The sequence below is a fragment of the Gnatocerus cornutus genome, chromosome 4 (assembly GCF_029298725.1).
Source record: "Gnatocerus cornutus isolate USDA-ARS CGAHR chromosome 4, icGnaCorn1.1, whole genome shotgun sequence".
NCBI lineage: Eukaryota > Metazoa > Arthropoda > Insecta > Coleoptera > Tenebrionidae > Gnatocerus > Gnatocerus cornutus.
In genome coordinates this window covers 7,341,839-7,362,383 of record NC_142236.1, presented here as the reverse complement: position 1 = coordinate 7,362,383, position 20,545 = coordinate 7,341,839, and the positions used below count along the sequence as shown (strand labels likewise).

Genomic DNA, 20,545 nt, shown 5'->3' with positions numbered 1-20,545 from the left:
ATAACGAAGTTACTAAAATAAGTTAATGAATGGGGCATATATGTATGTGCGTATAAATTTTTGGTTTTTAAACAAAATGCTTAAATTGATTTGTAATCGAAAAAAACTTTCTTTTGGTCAGTGGTTTTCACCCTACATTTTTGCTTAGACTCAAAAAATTGTAAAATATGAGCTCACATCTACTTAATTTGTGCGACTTAGCTCATAAGCTGTTGTGGTCCACCTATTATGTCTGATTCCTGAAAACGCCTAATACAAGCACAACCAAAAATTATGTTTAGTTGAACATCCAAAGCTATAATAAGAAAGTGCCTGCCACCTTTTCCATTAATTAAGATTGTTTTGCCATTATTTCAACATCCACAAGTCGCAAAACCACATAACCTAAAAGATTTTACTTAGAAGTGTCAATTTAGTTCGTCCTACAATCCATCAAACTTGTGGGATTATGTTTAGTCAAAGACTATATCGTTTAATCCAGGATTAAGTCGTTTGTGCAATCCAAATTTCGTTTAGCCCTTGCTATAGTTCAGAACTAAATTTTAGTCACGAACTAACATTTAACCCCAAACAACAAATATTATTCTGCAATCGGATTTGACGTACTATGGTGGACACAGAATCTTGGACAGAACTCAAAGTCCCTAAATCTATAGGTCTGAGCGAGTTGCCAAGTATGGGTGGGTGCCGTTACGGGAGTGAGAAGGGATGTGACGTCATAACGGTTCGTGTCATTTAATTCGACAGGGTTCCTACAGAGAGCAGTGGCGCATTTGTATGATTGGTCCTTTACCCAAAAAAATTTTGAGTCTCTTTTTGGCTCTTATGCCTGCTTATTATCATCGTATTTACCTCCTATTTGAAGAAAAACACATCAGAAATATCCCAGGATCTTAACTCAGTCCTTGGACACAAATAATTTAATGACAAAAACTTTAATCATTGAAAGATTGGAAGTTGTACTGTCAAAAAGTTTTGTGTTCCTCACCATCCCCTGCAGAAATTGGCATATGGCAGACCATTTCAAAATGTGCGAAATGTTGAGGTTTTCTTGGTGTTCCCCACGTGGTTGTGGAAGAAAATTATGAGGTAAAACCAAACTTTTCTGACAGTGCAGCTTCCGATCTTACATTTGAAAGCGTTTTGATACTGATTAGCCAAGTGCGAATTACTATTCTCATTTGAGGCACTTTTGAGGGTCAAGCAGCGGTTGGGGACACCACTTGTGCTCGTCATGAAACCTTAAAAAAGCTTGTTTGGTCGAATTAGTTTATGATTGAATTGAGTGTCAAAAGTGAAAATACATGCATGCAAAAATACACCGGTGTACTGCAGTTTGCTTGCTGATCAATGTATTCAAACTTCGCGCCAAAAGGCGATCCGTTTTGACGTCATCAACATGGAAACGCGATTAGTGGACTCGCTCAGACCTATACTCCTCATTTATTTTGAATACCGCATTTCAAGGTCATAATTTGTGACAGTTGTGGTGCTCTACGACAAATTTAAGAAGATTTATGTATTGAAAACAATCACGAACATGTCTTTGGGTGTTCCAGTACTCGTTTATGTTCAATTCAAGGGATAAATCTTCTCAAATTGGCCGTAGAGCTCCACAATTTTCACAAATTTTGACCTTGAAATGCGGTATTCAAAATAAATGAGGAGTAGATTTAGGGACAGCACTTTCCTGTCATTTCAAAAAGTCTCGATGTAATCCTAGCTTTATTGTCATTATGATTGACGTTAATACAAAAGTCAAACAAATTTTGAAAACGTATTTCTGCGATATGCCACCAATAACAATTGATGTGCCGCCACAAGGAAGCCAGAATTGGTTTTGCGCTACAACACTTGGTCATGGGCGAAAAGTTTAGGAGTCGAGTGATTTTATTATTGCTAAAACGTCAAAATGACAATTGAATCAAAAATTAAAAGTTTGGTTATGAACAAACGTCCTCCGTAAAGCCCGGTTTAGAAACTTTGACAATCAAATGACAATTCTGTCCAAGATTCTGTGTCCACCATTGTATAATCGTAGATTAAAGTTTTAGTCTTGAACTAAAAATATAATCCGCGTTTCTGCAATCGGGCCTTACGGTTTTAAAACGTTATAAGAAATATTTTATTTTAGAAGATTATGGGGTTGATGGTATAGTTTCTTTAGATAGAATCAAACCAGCTTATACTAAATAAAACTACAACACAAAACACATGATAAAAGTAATCGAACACCTTCTAATACTTCTCGAATGTTACCATTGTTGTTGTTCAGTTAGAAAATTTTATAAAAATCACGTTAGATTGAAAAGAAAGGTGGTTTTTGTAGCTGAAATACACGTTCTTCTTTCATTAACCGCAGATATGATTCTGTTTCAAATATTAACAGTTTATGTGTCTTTTAGCTTTTCCACCTAATAACGACAAAAATGTTCAAAAGATGTTTTTGATTTTTTTAAAGGGGGGGACAAATGTAATAGATTTAGTTAACTTTGAAATATTACCATAGTTACTTTTTACTTTTGTCAATAGATTTTCAAAATAAAAGTTAACGTTTTGCGCCCTTTTAAACCTTTGATTATAACAGTACGCCCCCAAATCAGTACAGTAATACACCGCACATAGATAAGAGTCAGGAAAGTACCGGATAATATTATTACTTCCTTTGATGACCACTATGAATTTTTACGAACCAAGATTGCGACCCGAGCGGAAGTGCGCCGAGCCTTAAAACATTAAACTGTTCTGTACTGCTTCAATCTTTCTTCAACTATTTGAGATTATTAAAATGTTACGAATATGTTACAAACCCTATTTCAATCCAAGTTAATCTACCGCTAACAGATCGATTTTTAAACCCTTGGTCGATCTCGCCGCTAATCTTATCCATTTCCTTGAAAAATCTATCAGTCGAGGATTAGAGAATTCAGTGAGACGCTAAATAAGAACGATTTATAAAGTCTCCATGCTTGAAACCGGCCATCGCCAAAAGTTTAAACACAAGCCGCAATACTAATTAAAGTTCTTGGCCCGCTTCTCGATCCTTAACCAAAAATCGCAAGCTAGTCGCAATAAATGGGGAATCGGGGAAAGGCGCGCTCAGAAAAGACAGAAAAAGCGAAAAGTTGATGTGTCGAAAAATTGTTTTTCCGTTGGCGGTTCATTAATGACACTTATTAATGAACGATTTTTTAATGTAATGTATCAAACTAAAGATGTCATAAGATAAAGACGGCGAATTTGGAGTTAAAACAGTGTTCGCATCGCTCGTACTTGACCAATTATAACGACAATACAGGTTTCCCAAAACAACACACTCATACAAAGTTGGTCCATCGGGCCGGATCTTAAGAAATGCAGAATTTTATGTAAAAAACAGTGCTTGCTTCGGTCGGACTTAACCAATCAATAAGCAATAATAATAACTTCAAAAATTTATTTATTTATAAATTTGATGTAAAAACAGTGTACATTACCAGTGCGCCCAGAAAATACAGAAAAACTCAAACGGTGATAAGTTGAAAGATAGTTTTTCTGTCGACGAGTCATTAATGATACCTATTAATAAACAATTTTTTCATGTATCAAACATAAGATAAAAATGACAAATTTTTTTTTTACTATTATCAAACAATATACTCATACAAAATTAGTCCATCGAGCCGAATTTTAGAAGATACGAAATTTCTTGTAAAAAAAAGTTATTTGTGCCCTTAGATAATACAGAAAAGTAGGAAATTGATGTTGTTTTGCTGTCAACGGTTCATAAAGACACCTAATGATAAACCGTTTTTCAATGTTTCGAATTATACAGGTGTCCCAAAAGTAACAATTGTGTCAATTTGATCAAAGGGTAAAAATGACGGAATTGGTGTAAAAAACAGTGCTCGCTTTGCTCGCTTCAAAATTCCATCGAGCCACATCTCAGAAGATGCAGATTTTCATGTAAAACGACTCAGTTGCTGGTATTTTTTTGTAACCTCAAAAATATGATTCAACTATACAGTGTCAATTTTAAACATTAAACCCGGTGTTAAATAAAAGATGTAAATTTGATGTAAAATTAGTGTTCGCCATCAGTGCGCTCAAAAAATGCAGAAAAAGTGAGAAGCAATGTCTTTAAAAATTGTTTTTGCGTCGACCATTCATTAATGACACCTATTAATAAACGATTTTTTCATATACAAATAATACAGGTGCCCCAAGACGTCGTAAGATAAAAATGACGAATTTGATGTAAAACCTAGTGTTTGTTTCGCTCGCACTTGATACTCTTAAAAGATTTCGTATAAGAAACCCAGTGTTCGCTTCGCTCGCACTTGACCAACTACTTGCTAGTATTTGTTAGTATTAAACCTGAAGAAAATAATCCAACTATACAGCGACAATCTTAAACATAAAACCAGGTGTTAAATAAAAGGTGTAAATTTGATGTAAAAGACAATACTCACGACCAAGAATATGTGCGCTCAGAAAATATAGAGAAAGTAAATTGATGAGTTCAAACATTCTTTTTTCGTCGACTGTTCAATAATAACACCTATTAATGCACGATTTGTATATCTCGTATTCGTCATTTAACAAACAAGTTGGTCAATAAAAATAATGAATGCGTTATAAATTCGAGATTATTCATCGCCTACTGACACACTTTTTCGTCGAACAAATTTTGAGAAAATGAAAGAAAGTGGAAAATTGATTTTTCACTACTAGCTTGAGAACATTTCATAATGTCGTCTGCTTCCGAACTGTAAAATAAAATTTCTCTCCTACAAGTAGATAAAGAATGCGTATTTTGTAAAGCACGAGAGGGAAGATTTTTCTGGCACTCGCTTTCTAATTTCCCTCAAATAATAACAATACTATTCTAGCGTTTAATAAACTTAGAAAATTGAAAATTTCACATGAGCGAAATAGCTCAGAGGTGAGCACTTCTATTTCCGGACCTGAAAGTTGCGAGTTTGATTCCCGATGGAGTCGCGTTTTTCAATCTCCACAGATCTGACCCAAATCTCATTACCTTAAATCGTGCATTAATGACCATCATTAATAAACAGTAAACAGAAACAGTTACTTAGAAAACAAAAACTGTGGTAATGGATGCTTCTATACCTTTATTAAAAATCGTACATTAATAAACTCTAGACAAAAAATCGTGCATTAACGAGACTCAACGAAAAAATACAACACCGATGAGTCGGTTTTGAATTAATTTAATGCACCACGACCGTAGAAACTATTGTCTTCCCTGTTAATCAATTAAATTTGAATGAAAGGATCTCAAACATGTGAGTAGAACCAGGAAAAACAATCTAAAACAATGCCAACACTTAATGGCAGATTTAATCTACTGTGTGAACATTAGTTTCCTCCCTGGTTTAAAGGGATGAGTTTGCTCCCAAGAAACGAGAAAAGTTGTGTCATTTATATTAATTAGGAACCATGTACGAGTTATTTATGGAACAAGGAATAATTTTCCATATCTTTGTGTTTTCTCAAAAAATCTTGACGAGCTGTCATTCAATTTCCCTCGCCGCTATAATTAAAATCCACCCGACGTTTCTCTTTTAATATCACCTTCATGAATAATTTACGAACACTTACCCTGAGGCTTTGTCGTCGGTAGCAGCGTGTGCGCGCCAGGTAATATTTGTAGACATGAGGAGGCATAGAACGTTTCGTTTCTTCCCCAATCCAGAGGTCTCTTACCCCTCCGGGTGAAACGGGGCAGAGAGGCGACACCGGAGGGTAATAGTCCTTTACCAGAGGTATACGACTGCTCATAGCACCCTCAGGTTGTTACGAACACCCGAGGGGGTAGTTGGCACGGACACATCTTATAAGTACTTTGTCGCACTGATAACTACATTTTTAATGAACACATTTATATTGGCAGGTGCATGTTGGAAGTGGGGGTAAAAGTGGGCTGGTTACTCACTCCGATGCAGTTGGTGGCGAGAAATAAAAATTGAAGGACGAGAAGAAGTGAAGCTCGGACACTGGAGGGATGCATCGATTGCTGAAGGAATGTCCAACGCGTTAGAATATATGTAGAGAAAATAAAAGATTGGCGAGATGAAAACACCACGATGGGCCAGAGCAAATACCAAGACAAACGGTTGATGGGGAACATAAAGACCCGGCGCATCCACCCAAATTAGAGCGACATATGTTTATTTAACGTACAAGTTTAGTAATGGATGCCTTTAACACACGATTTTAAATCATCGAAATTAAGTTAGAGCGCCACGACCCTGGTTTATTTGGTTTCACCACGTGACCACGTAAGTTGCCAGCCCCTCAAACTCACACGTCTTCAGACAAACGGGCGCGCTTAGTTATTTAATTGTGAAAAATTAGTTTATTTAATTAACCGACGGTTATCAAGCAGGCGTGGTCGTCGGAAAAGTATAGTGCATAACACGTGCGGACCGGAGATTTCACTCTCCTAACACTTTTATCCCGGCGCATCCACCAATTTTCAAAGCTGTCAAAACTTGTTTATAAATTTTCATAATTCGAGTTTTTATTTATAATAACCGATTATTTTAATTAATATTAATACGATATATAATCGTAATAATATTATAATCAAAAACTTCTATGTTATTTATTAAGCTGATTACAAAATCCACTTCGGGCGGTACGTTCAGTTAATTCTAGTTCTGTTTATATTCATGTAAATTGGGATAATTTCTAGACAATTTATGTTTGGACGATTTAATTAATTTCGACTAGTTGTATCAAACAGCAGTTTGCACATACTTTATCATAATTATTTTACAGAGTGGACTAAAAAATTAAATGTTAGAAAATAGTGAATGCGCCTGACGAAATTTTACATTTTTTTAAAGTAAACCCATAAATTTCTCAAATTATTTTTTTTTGCACCAAATTCGTTATCTTTACTTTCTTACAAACCAAATTGACACAATTGCTAGATTTGGGACACCTGTATAACTTGAAACATATGATTTATTAATAGGTGTCATTAAAGAACCGTCGACGGAAAAACAATTTTTGAGCTTATCAACTTTCCATTTTTTTTTGTATTAACTGAGCGCACAATTAAATGTTTCTTCACATAAAACCCTGCATCTTCTAAAATCCGACTCGATGGACCAACTTTGTATCAGTATATTGTATTGAGAAACCTGTATTGTTATTTGATGGCAGAAGTAAAATTAATCATTTCCACCAAGTTTGGCATTTTTATCTTAAAAATCAAACTGATACAATTGTTACTTTTGGCACACCTGTATAGTTCAATTATATTCTTAACTTACAAAACAAAACACCTATAATGGATCAATCAAGTGCGAGCGAAGCAAGAACCATAAACAGAATTCACACAATTGTTACTTTTGGGACTCACGCATGTTTTTGAAACATTAAAAATGGTTTATTAATAGGTGTCGTTAATGAACCGTTGACAGAAAAACAATTTTTGAGCTCATCAAATTTTCACTTTGTCTCTATTATCTCAGCGCATAAATGAATGTTTTCTGATAAAATCCAACATCTAAAATCCGGCTCAATAGACCAATTTTGTTTCAATATATTGTTTTGGAAAACCTGTTTTGTTTAATTGTTATTGTGGTCGCGAAATGACCGATCACCGCAAATAATTGGACCTTACACCAAATCCATCGTTTTAATCTTATGATTTACACCTTTAAGACACCTGAATAGTTTTATACATAAAAAAATGTTTATTAATAGGTGTCCTTAATAAACGGTCGACGCACAAACTATTTTTGAACTTTTTAAATTTTCAGTATTTTCTGAGCGCACTGGTCATTTTAACACTAAATTCGTCACACCTATATAGTTTGATACATAAAAAGATCGTTTATTAATAGGTGTCATTAATGAACCGTCTACGGGAAAACAATTTTTGAGCTCATCAACATGCCACATTTTATGTATTAACTGAGCGCACATATAAATGTTTTTTACATGAAATTCTGCATCTTCTAAAATCCGGCTCCATGGACCAAATTTGTATCAGTGTATTGTTTTAGAAAATCTGTATTGTTATTGGATTACAGAAGTGGAATTAACCATTTTCACCAAGCTTGGCATTTTTATCTTAAACCAAACTGAATTTGAAAATTTGTAAATCGTTACTTTTGGCCCACCTGTATAGTTCAATTATATTCTTAACTTACAAAACAACGCATCTATAATGGATCAATCAAGTGCGAGCGAAGAGAGAACTACGAACGAAAGTCACACAATTGTTTTACTTTTGGGACACTGACATATCTTGAAACATTAAAAATGGTTTATTATTAGGTGTCGTTAATGAACCGTTGACAGATAAACAATTTTTCAGCTCATCAACTTTTCACTTATTCTGTATTATCTGAGCGCACCAATGAATGTTTTTTAGATGAAATTCTGCATCTTCTAAAATCCGGCTCGATGGACCAATTTTATATAAGTATATTGTTTTGGAAAACCTGTTTTGTTTAATTATTATAGTCGGGAAATGACCAATCACCGCAAATAATTGGACTTTACACGAAATCCGTCATTTTTATCTTATGATTTATGACACCTTTGGAACACCTGTATGGTTTGATACATAAAAAAGTCGTTTATTAATAGGTGTCTTTAATAAACAATCGACGCACAAACTATTTTTGAACTTACTAACATTTTTTATTGTCAGTATTTTCTGACCGCACTGGTTTTACATTAAATTCATCATTTCTTAAAATCCGGCTCGATGGACCAACTTTGTATCAGTCTGTTGTTATGGGAAACATGTATTGTTGTTTGATTACAAACGTCAATTCGTCACACCTGTATAGTTTAAAACATGAAAAAATCGTTTATTAATAGGTGTCATTAATAAACGATTAACACAAAAAATTTCTTAAACTCATCAAATTATTCAAAAAAAAGAAGATTCGACGAAATCAGTATATAGTTCTAGTTTCCAGAATTGAAGAGCGATTCAGCACATTAATTTTTCCTTAATTTCCCGCACGTAAATTGCCTTGTAACACTCTAACGTTTCACCCTGCCCCCGCCACAATCTAATCAACACTTGCAGATACAAATTGGTGCAAAACTACATCCGTCGCCGTCATTACGCCGGATTAATTGCTACGATGACAATAATTTTCCCCGGACGCTGTGGGTCCGGTACCGGACTAAAACAAGTTGATTAAAGAAGCCAGTGGACATTGCCGCAGAGACAGATAATTAAGTTGTCGTATCAACACAATAAAACCTATATAAAGTTTTATCTTGTTTGAAACAATGACGAGCTTTCGAGGTTTATCTTAAAAAATGAAGGTAATTATTAGCATCTGAAAGAAGCGAAAAATTAAACGAGTGATGGACGTAGACAAATAATACAATTTGCCTGGTCGTGGCAGAGACATATTACGGATATAATGGGATTTCGACTGTGAAAATAAAAACGGAGGATTAAAATGTTTCACAAAGGAAAATGTAGGAGGAATTATTCCAATATTAACATGTTCATAATGAGGAGCTTTTGTAGGGACGAACGCTGTCTAATACTGTAATATTACTGAATGATAGTCAGATATCTCATTAGCGCAACTGAAAATTCCCGGAAATTTTAAAAAACCTGCAAAAAAATATCAATAATTTCCGAGAAATCATTAAATGAATCCATCCATTTGCACGGAACCTAACTCTTTCGATTCTTTACAGAACGAAAGCCCACGCATCGAATCATCCAGGTTTGATTCCGGATCACAACCAGATATGCCATTAGAGAACTGAAAATTCCTGAAAATTTGACAAAAAACTCGAAATAAACTGGTCGGATCCCCAGAAGCCATAAATCCACAAAGCAAATACAAACAAACTTTATGAAGTTCATGATAGTTGTGAATAAAATTTCAGTCAAACCAAAATGTGCAATTTAATTTTTCATAAACTTTTCAAACTAGTTTGGTCTGATGGGTTCACGATGTCAAATTGAATGTAAAAAACAATTTATTTGTGGACATCTTGATATAGCTATTATCGAATAATACAGGTGTCCCAAAACTATATACTGGTCCTAATTTGGTCCAACGAGCCGGATTTTACGAAATGCGAAGTTTAGTGTGAAGAAACAGTGCTCGCTTCGCTCGCGCTTGCTTAATTTATGGTTTTTTTTTTATTTGACCACTGCAATCGTATAATATAGGTGTCTCAAAACTATACACTAGTTCTAATTTGGTCCAAACGAGCCGGATCTTAAGGCTATGTCCTACCTCGGCCGAAGTGCATAAGAAATAGCGCAAAACGCCATTACTTTTTACGGCCGCAAATTAAGAGTTGGAGTTTTGATTTTTTTTGTACGTGTAGACAATATCGAAATGTACACGGGAAACTCTGTGATTTTCAAAAATTCTTTATAGATTTATTTAAAAAAAATAAAAACTGAAAAAACGCCATGTCGTTTTACGGGCACAGTTTTAGGAATTTTAGCTTGAACTACGACTTGATAGATAGAGAATTGTTTTCTACACCCGGGAAACTCCTTGATTTTTTTCAATTATGAATAGTTATTTTAGAAAAAAATAAAATGTAATGTAAAAATGGTCCCCAATTTTCTAAAAGTCGGCAACCAACACTTCAAAATACAAATGATTTACAACCCCTCACAGCAGGGGTCTCTAATCCTAATGACGGTTCGAGGACTACGGCTCGACCGAGTCGGGATTGACCATTGGAACCCCAACCAGATACCTACCCAACCAGATATAGTAGCCAGCTTTTACCATGGCGTACCTGACTTTTAGAGTCGAATATTATCTTATTGCACTCATAATGTGGAGGGTGTAAACAGGCCATTGTGTCCGAAAATTGAAATTTACGACATCTTCAAGTAGGTAGAAAAATGTGGACCCGTGCCGCTTCCAGGTATTAGCGCGGGGGCTCAAGATGATTATTGATCCCCTTCACCGTGTTTTTTTTAATGACGTTGATAAGCTTTTAATTTTTGTTTATTAATTTAAATTTTAAACAAGATAAAAAAATCGAGGGCTATCAAGTTTTCAAAATTTTACAATAAGATCAAAAAATTAGCATCATTTTAATGTTGGAACGTGTATTTTACATAATTATAAAAAAAAATTTAATCACTTTTTGACATGGCAATGTAAAGCAACCTTTATTGTCATTGTGACTGACATACAAAGTAAATTTCTGACACTTGCTGTGCCGTTTATAAATTTTAAGATTATAAAGACAAAGGACAGTTTACAATTTTTAAACATCAATCAATTTGATGTGGGAAATTTTAATTTCGCGATAGTAATTCAAAATTTAATATCAACAAGATGTCTCTGAATTTGCGAAATAAATTATAAACATTCGTTTCCTTCTCATTGTTTTTTCCCAGAACGGTACCATTTGCACTCGTATTTGACATACGCAAAATTAGATTTCAATCGCAATCCAATTTTGCTGTTTAATTAATCCACAAATAGGTAGTTTCCAAAATCTTTTGTAAGAAGTCTGTTTAACTATGTATTTGTTCTTAATTCTTTCATTTTTAGAAAAAGTGGGGACTTTAAGTCGAACATTAAAATGTCGTTAAACTAAAAGGTTTTTTTAAACAATCTATTTGGAGTGGTAATATGTATAAAGACGACCGGTAAGTATGAAAAATCATTTTGATGTTAACTGTTTGGCGAATTTTGTTTACTTTGTTTTCTTTACAACCTATTTCATGATGTGGCAACCATGAATCAACTTCAATCTAATAAAGAAGTTTGAAAAATTTATGTCTCTCGGGTTTTTCAAATTAATAAACAAAAATTAAAACTTTAATAACGTTTTTAAAAGAAAACATTGAAGGGATCAATAATAATAATCTCGAGCTAATACCTGGAAGAGGCACGGGTTCACCTTTTTCTACCTACTTGAAGATGTCGTAAATTTTAATTTTCGGACACAATAGCCTGTTTACACCCTCCACATTATGAGTGCAATAAGATAATATTCGACTCTAAAAGTCAGGTACGCCATGGTAAAAGCTGGCTACTATACCTACTCACTACCGAGAGCTGAAGATCATGAATCCCATAACATTTTAATTTCATTCTTATCAAGATTATTATTACTAAATTTTCTTGCCAGGCTAAAGCTCGCCCAATTACTAACGAACGAAAATTCTAATTATCAAATAAAATACACTCAATTAAAAAAATAATAAATTTGCAACTCTATTCACTGACTGCATAAACGTTTTGTACAAAATGGAGTTTTGAAATGATAAAATTTGAATTTCATTTAATTGGCCACTTTTCTTACAAAAGTACTCCGCACAATTTTCGTGATTGCCAAAAATGTGTTGTGGGCCATTCAAAATATCTTTCTTTAAATTAGCTATCTTCTCTTGTAGTGGACAATCTTCATTTTTTCTAAATTTAATTACGCAAACCACAGAGGTTCGAAACTTCAAAAAATTTCGTAAATTTGTGACCGTCCGCGGTGTTTTGGCAATTTCCCTAATCTTATTGCAATAATTACGCAAAATATGATTCCGACATTCAATTTTTTCTATAAAATATGCCGGACCATACAGCTTCCGTATTCTATTTTTTTTTTAAACACTGCTGTCGCTATCGCCAATTATTCTTTTACATATATCTTAAATTGTGCTGCTTTAACGACTTTTCAAACCCTTATAAAATTATGGCAGTTTCCATTATTCGACTTCTTACCCTTCTTATAAAGATAAACAAAGCTCCCCTCCTTTTTTTTAAATTACCTAGTCAACTCCTTCGGATTGGCACATTTCTAAGAAGTACAATTCTGGTTTGCTAATGTTATTTGCAATCAGTGTTTACAAATATTTAATACTTTTAAAATAAAAATTTCTGAAAGAAAATATCTTATCTTTCGTATAATTGAGATGCACTCTTGTTTTGAGACGTCAAATTTTGAGTTATCTATTGGATCTCAAAATCTATCCTTTGGATTTCAAAAATATGTACCTAAATAGTAATTCAGTAATCGCAATGCTTTTTCCAAATGTTAGCTTTGATCTTTATTGATTTATCAACTATAAATTCCAACTCAAATACAGGTGTCCCTGAACTCGCGCCCCTGAGAGAAAGGGCTTATGGAGGCAACAATTCTGAACCAAAATTTTGAAACCATAATTTTTTAACTCAAAAAATAACCGAGATAAGACAAAAAATCTGTAGCCAATTCCGAACCTGAACAGAATTTGAATCATCCATTGGTCAGTTAAACATTAGACTCTCGTTGCCTAGGAAATTGGGATGGCCATTTACTCCACTTCTCGAATAAGCTTTCGGGATTGGTTGTTAACTTTTTATCAGTTCTCGAATACTATTAAACTTAGTCAATTTTTGTTTTGAAATTTACCATCTGTATTGTTGTCGGCACCCTCCCTTGCTCTCTGGGGCGCGAGTTCTGGGACACTCTGTATAAGATACATTTCAATTTTCGAGATGCAAAAATAGTAAGGTAGTAAGGCTAAGTATTTTTTTTGATCCAAGATTTTTATTGTTTGTTAGTTTGTTGCAAATTAATCAAAGCGATGAAAATAAAAAATAAGTAAATAAATTAATAAATAAATAAATAAAAAAATAAATAACAACACATATCTGTACTTACAAGTGGCACACTAATCTTGAAAGGAGGTAATTGGGTGGTCCCCCAGAATACAAAAAAAAAATGTTGAAAAAATTGCAGATTCTCTATTTTTGCAGGAGGACCAAAAGAAAATTAGGAAAATGGCAACATTGCTGCACTGTTCCTCCAATAATTTAAATTTCTAGTATTCAAAACCATAGTAACGTTGCGGTTGTATTGTTGGCGTTAGTCAGGTCATTAAAGCAAAAGAAATAACAAAAAGGGAAAACATCTTTATTTTATTCATTTTAATTCATAATTTATTATCATTAATGATAATTTTCCAATACATTAAATTAATTTCGAGGGACATCGTATTTCGAAATAAGAAAAATCTATGAAACAAACTCCGAACCAAGGCAAACTTATCTGCCTGGTTTATTGCTGTACTGCCGTAGAAAATATGCTAATTTTACAGACGATTTTCACCCTTATGGATGATTGGCATGTGTCAAATGGTTTGTATGTTGGGTTGCATATTTTTCAAAACACGAATTTTAGTTGAGGGGTAGAACAGCCTTAAAAATAGATAACTGTGTGTAAAAAACCAGAGCTCGCTTCGCTCGCACTTGCCCCTTTGTGTAATGATACAGAAGCCGACAAACTATACACTAGGTCTAAATTGCTCCAACGAGCCGGATCATCAAAATTGCGAAATTTTATGTAAAAAAATAGTGCGAGCGAAAAGACCCTTGCGATTTGTACCCAAAGTTATACAGTTATACCAACTAATAATATAAAGTCATGTCAAATATTACCAGATTTTAGTAAAAACTCACATGTTTCAATGTGTTGCTAATTTTGACATTTTAAAATTGGGCCATCTCTGTATTACACCTACATTTTCAAATGTCAAAAATTATAGAATTATACCAGAATTAAATTTTCAACAAGTCAGTTATAGTAGAACCTTTTATTAAGCTTTTAAGAATGTAGTCGAATTATACATCTGTTGGAAAAGTAACAATCGTGTTAATTTGGTCCATCAAGCCGGATGTCAAAAGATGCATAATTTAGTATAAAAATTAATTTCAATTTGTGTGTACTTCTTAGTTTTACTAATAAGTGCAATCGATTAATACACGTGTCCGAAAACTGAACACTAGTACTAATATGGTCCAACGAGCCGGATTTGAAAAAAATGCAAAATTTTATGTAAAAAAAAACAACGCTCGAACTTAAGCAACAAGTAGTTCATGGCTACCTTTTATCATATTTAAAATACTATAAGCAGATAATACAGTTGCTCCAAACTATACGGGCTATAGAGGCAACAATTCTGAACAAAAATTTCGAAACAAAAATTTTTTAGCATAAAAAATAATCGAGTTAAGACAAAAAAACGGTAGTTGAACAGTATTTAAAAATCGGTAACTAAGGACACATACTCACATTCATTGGTCAGATGCACATTACACTTTCGTTGCCTAGGATATTTTACTTCATCTCTAGAATAAGCTTCGGGGATTGGTTGTTCATGTTTTATCCTTTCTCGAATACTATTTAGACAATTTTTGTTTTAAAATTTACTATCTGTATTGCTCTATGGGTCATGAGTTCTGGGACATCCTGTATATACAAGTTTTATGTTTATTTCAAAATTTCCTGGCAATTTTAATCATTCCTGAGTCAAATTTGAAAACTAAAATGCAATAATCACAAAGTTATATCAAAAAATTTTTTTTTTAAACTTCCCGCATCATTTTTAGGTCAAAATTAGAACTCTGATCAAGTAAAAAACTACCGGTATTAAGTATCACGTTTAAAAAGATTTTTTTGTGATTGTAATGAAACTACACAAGCGTTCCAAAACTATACAGTTGTGGAAATTTGGTCCATCGAGCCGGATGTTAAAAAGCGCACGTGACCGGTATCTGACAGTTACGCCTGTTAGAACATTAACTTAACACTTTTTCTGCATTTTTGAGCGCACTGATCGCAAACACTAATTTTACATCAAATTTACATCTTTTATTTAACACCGAGTTTAATTTTTAAAATTGACACTTTATGGTTTAATCATATTCTTGAGGTTACAAAAAAAATACCACCAACTGAGTGGTCTTACATGAAATTCTGCATCTTCTAAGATCTGGCTCGATGGACCAATTTTGTAGCGAACAAAGCGAGCATTGTTTTTTACACCAAATTCGTCATTTTTACCCTTTGACCAAATTGACACTCGTTACTTTTGGGACACCTGTATAATTCGAAACATTAAAAAATGGTTTATTATAGGTGTCGTTAATGAACCGTTGACAGAAAAACAATTTTTGGGCTCATCAACTTTCCACTTTTCTGTATTATCTAAGCGCACAAATGACTGTTTTTTACAAGAAATTCCGCATCTTCTAAAATCCGGCTCGATGGACCAATTGTGTATAAGTATATTGTTTGATAACAGTTTTGTTTCTTTACAGAAATTAAAATCCAGAATCTCTCGGAAATTTAATTGAATCCGCAATATCGAAGGAAGCAAAAACATGAAATTCGCCTCAGGTGCACTAAGTGCTTCATGCAAAAACAGATTATTGTCTCCGAGCACATTTTTGCATCTTTTTGTCATAACAATTTTAATTGGTTCGTAAAACGGAGAGATTTATTAAGAAAAGTTCCGCGTTAGCGGATGGAATATAATGGAATTTGAGTCCAACATTCTTATTAAGCCGGAGCAAATTAAAAGTTACCATTAACTAAGTGAAGATGGTAGATGAGCAAAGTTTACATTTTTGTCCCCGAATTCTCCCGGAGTAAAATAAGCAATTTGACCGACAAAATCCCAAAATTGTCACTGTTCCTTCCCCAGTGTCATATTTTCCCCTCGCTCATTGTAAACTTGTGTATCTGTTTTCGTAGAATGTGGGGCAAGGCCCTCGTGGTCCGGATCGATTCACCGGAGTAGCGCGCCATACGCCACGGATCCAGAGAAATCCGGGTCCTCATTACTGACCGCTCCAGAAAAAACGTAATTTTATTACGAACTGACAGCGCCATTTATAACCATTGTTGAGCAAAACCGCGAGATTATTTACATTTCTAGGTAATGAAAACGTAATTAGTAAAGTTGCGAAAACAGCATTGGAGTAGTTTAGCTACAACTGAACTAGTTTTCAGGATGTTGTTCCCACACGAGAACAAGTTTTAGAATTTGTGATGAATAATGAAGTCGGAACTATGCATCAAACTCCAATGTGTTTTTAAAACACTGTTCGTTGCACATATGGCCACGGCGACCCTACTTTTGCGCTTGTAGTGCGGAAAAACTGTATGAGTGCGGCAAATTGTCAATGAATTGTCTGTTGATTTAATTGAGTTTTAGATAGTATACCGGCCAAATCTCACACTGTAGGAATTATACGACTCTCCAGCAAATGCCGCCAGAGGCGGCATTTGTTTGTGAACCACACAATCCTCCTCCCGCTTCCAGTCAAAACTATGCAATGTGTTTTAAACACACTTGTTTGTTGCAAATGTGGTAACGGTCACATTACTTTTGTGCTAGCAATGCGGAAAACAACATGAGTGCGGCAAATTGTCAATGAATAGTCAAATGTCAGATCAACATTTTTAATTAAGTTTCAGATGGTTTACCGGCCAAATTTCGCACTGTAAGCATTTTACGATTCCTTCGGATTCTTTCTAACAAGGGTAAAGTTGATAAATCTGATAAATTACGCGTTTTTGCAAATCCGGCTTGATGGACCAAACTGATACAACTGCTACTTTTGGAATACCTGTACAGTTCGATGACATTCTTAAAATCACGAAAAAAATTTATTATTAAGGCCAAGTGCGAGCAAAACGAGCACTGCTTTGTAAATTCCGCATATTTCAAGATTTGGCTCGATGGACCAAATTAGCGCAATTGTGCAGTCTTTAAATACGGGTATTATTTAATTACATTCTTACAATTGTAAATAAAACACTCTCTCAAATCGGTTTATTTGTAAGATACCCATATAGTGCAATTACATTTTAAAAATAAACAATATAACAAAAAAGTGTGATTAAGTGCGAGCGAAGCGAGCATTTATTTTTACATCAAATTCCGTATTTGTCAGATCCGGCTCAATGGTTCAAATCGGTACAATTTAGAACACTCTTTTTATTGTTAAAATTACCAAAACACATCTATCGATTTTGTCAAATGTGCGCGAAGCGAGCTCTGTTTTATATTACTCTTTGGGTTTTTCAAAATTCGGCTCAGACCGAATTAATTTATCTATAGTAGGAATTTTATAACTTTGGTTTAACCCCGCCCACATGAACAAATGACGATTTGAATTTGTCGAATCAAGGAAGGCTAGCCTCCTTAATCCAACATAATTAAAAATTTGACATCTTTAGTGTCACACTTGTCAAGAAGATTTGCAGTCTTGCAGAAATTCAATTAATCGTGAAACATTCGTCGATTTTTATGGTGTTTTATCTTCTAATGTGTGGACAGATCTACCTGAGTTCAGACAAATACAAAAAATGCTGACGCGCGTTTGGATAGCAATGCTACCATCATCAGTGCAATGATAACATGGGATTCTGGAGAAATGAACATTAGAGATTTTGACAAACTTGTAACATAAGTATCTATTTTGATAATTATTGCTATTTGATTAGCGGAAAAACCTGCGACATGTTACTTTAAGATGATAATATTTGATCTCAATTTTATAATTGTGCAAAAAATGGCATACAAATCGAGGCGTCCGCTTTGCTGGGAGGTTTTTAGTCATAAAAACTCAGTACGCCTCGTTGGCAGGATTGAATTTTGATAAACGCTGGGCGAGTCTCGTTGGGAGGTTTTCATAATGATAACCGGTTGGCACACCTCGCTGATTTATACAGGGCTGTCCCAAAAGGTGCGCACTAACTTGTCATAAAATTTTTCCTTGAATTCTTCACACAAAAATTTTGCTTTAAAAATTGTGTTCATTAATGTAGTTTTCGAGCTACACATCAATAAGTCTGACCAATGAGAGACCTTCTTAAATTAGTGTGGCAAGGTATTTTTGCGTTGCTATGTAATGTTTAAAAATCATTTTACCTAAACATTTGAGTGGTCCACTGTTATCGTAAAATTTTTTGACATTTGATAAGTGTTATTTAAATTGTCAAAATGTTGTATTCTGTGGGTGAATATTGACATGTACGCAGTGTTGGGCGGTTGTAATGGAAATTTTACCGCTGCAAGTAGAGAATATGCAGAACTTTACCTTCTTCGTCGATTACCAGACAAAAATGTCTTTCAAAGACTAGATCGTTGTCTAAGGGAAACAGGACAAATACGTCCACGATATGAAATTGGTCGTCCTAGAAGTACAAGAACGCCCGAACTAGAAGAAGCTATTTTGGAACATGTTGAGAATTTTCCTGGCCAAAGTATTCGTGGTATATCAAGAGTATTTGGAGTGAACAGTAGTTTGGTTGGGAGAATACTGCAAACTGAACGGTACCATCCTTATCACTACACAAGGGTCCATGCGTTAGAAGAAAGGGATTATGAACCTCGTGTACAATATTGTCAGTGGCTCCTGCAGCACAATGATAACTTTATTAATCAAATTCTTTGGTCTGATGAAGCAACATTTACACGGGAAGAAATTTTTAATATGCATAACAATCATTATTGGGCAATCAAAAATCCGCACGTTTTTAGAAGTAGCAGACATCAGCGTAAATTTAGAATCAATTTGTGGGCAGGCATAATTGGCAATAGACTAATTGCACCTTTTGTTATACCAAATCGTATGAACCTTCAACATTTATTACATTTTTTTAATAATGAACTAGAAGATCACTTGGATGAATTACCACTAGCTTTACGAATAAACATGTGGTTTCAACTGGATGGCGCTCCTATTCATTTTGCTGTTCTAGTTCGAAGGTGGTTGGATGACAATTTTGGCAATCGTTGATTGGTCGAGGTGGACATGTTCATTGGCCAGCTCGATCGCCTGATTTAACTCCGGTGGATTTTTTTCTTTGGGGACATTTTAAAAATCAAGTGTATTTTACTGCACCAGACAATGTGCCAGAACTACTCAACAGAGTGAGAATTGCTACTGATTCTGTTACACCAGAAATGTTAGAGCGTGTTCAAGGGAACACAAGAAGACGTGCAAATGGTCATAACTTTGAACAAATTTTATAATAATTAATTATTATTACTTTGTGATGTCCGTGTTGATAGGTACTTTGTTTAAGTATTATTTATCGTACAATCTTTATGTTTGCCTTTAGTTGTTCAATGTGTTGCAAATAAACATCTACCTACATTATATTTTTCTTGTTTACATAAAATTGATTTTGTGGAGTTTAAAACTAAACGAAAGCTTTTTCAAAATTCTTCCGACTTTTTGATAACAATAATAATTTTGGAGAAATCGTCGAATAATTGTGACAGTAATGACAGTTCATTTCTACAGTGGACCAGACAAATTACATGAGAAGTTAGTTAACACGTTGGAAAGCAACTAAAATATTAAGTTAAGTTACCTTTTACTTCTTTTATGAATGGCAGCATTTCATTGGTCAAGTTTGGAGCCCTACTATTTGGAAACTATTAATCGAAACAAAATTATATTTTCAGTTTTAAAGGATGGCAATAATTCAGCTGTCGTATCTTGAGAATTTAGTGCGCACCTTTTGGGACACCTGTATCAACGAACTATCAAAATGTTGCAGATTGAATCAGACTTTCATCCAAAATTCTATTGGCCTAAAAGGCAGGCGAAGTTAAACCAAAGTTATAAAATTCTGACAATAGTAATAATCTAATTTGTAAAGACCGGGCGAAGCGAGCACTCATCCCTGCATGAAATTCCGCATTTTTCAGATCCGGTCGGATGGACCAAATGCCGTCAAGTGCGAGCGAAGCGAGCACTAAATTTTACATCAAATT

General features: G+C 34.3%; 1 protein-coding gene and 1 long non-coding RNA gene across 10 annotated transcripts in view; both read right to left on the bottom strand.

Annotated features, from left to right (window-relative positions):
- Positions 1-20,545, bottom strand: part of CASK (peripheral plasma membrane protein CASK) — a 351,460-nt gene that overhangs the window by 210,872 nt on the left and 120,043 nt on the right. The window lies entirely within an intron of this gene.
- LOC148176322 (uncharacterized) overlaps positions 5,780-20,545 on the bottom strand; it is a 36,616-nt gene continuing 21,850 nt past the window's right edge. Inside the window, exon 2 of the long non-coding RNA XR_015769997.1 lies at positions 5,780-6,019. This is a non-coding gene — a long non-coding RNA (uncharacterized LOC148176322). The remainder of the gene's footprint in view (positions 6,020-20,545) is intronic.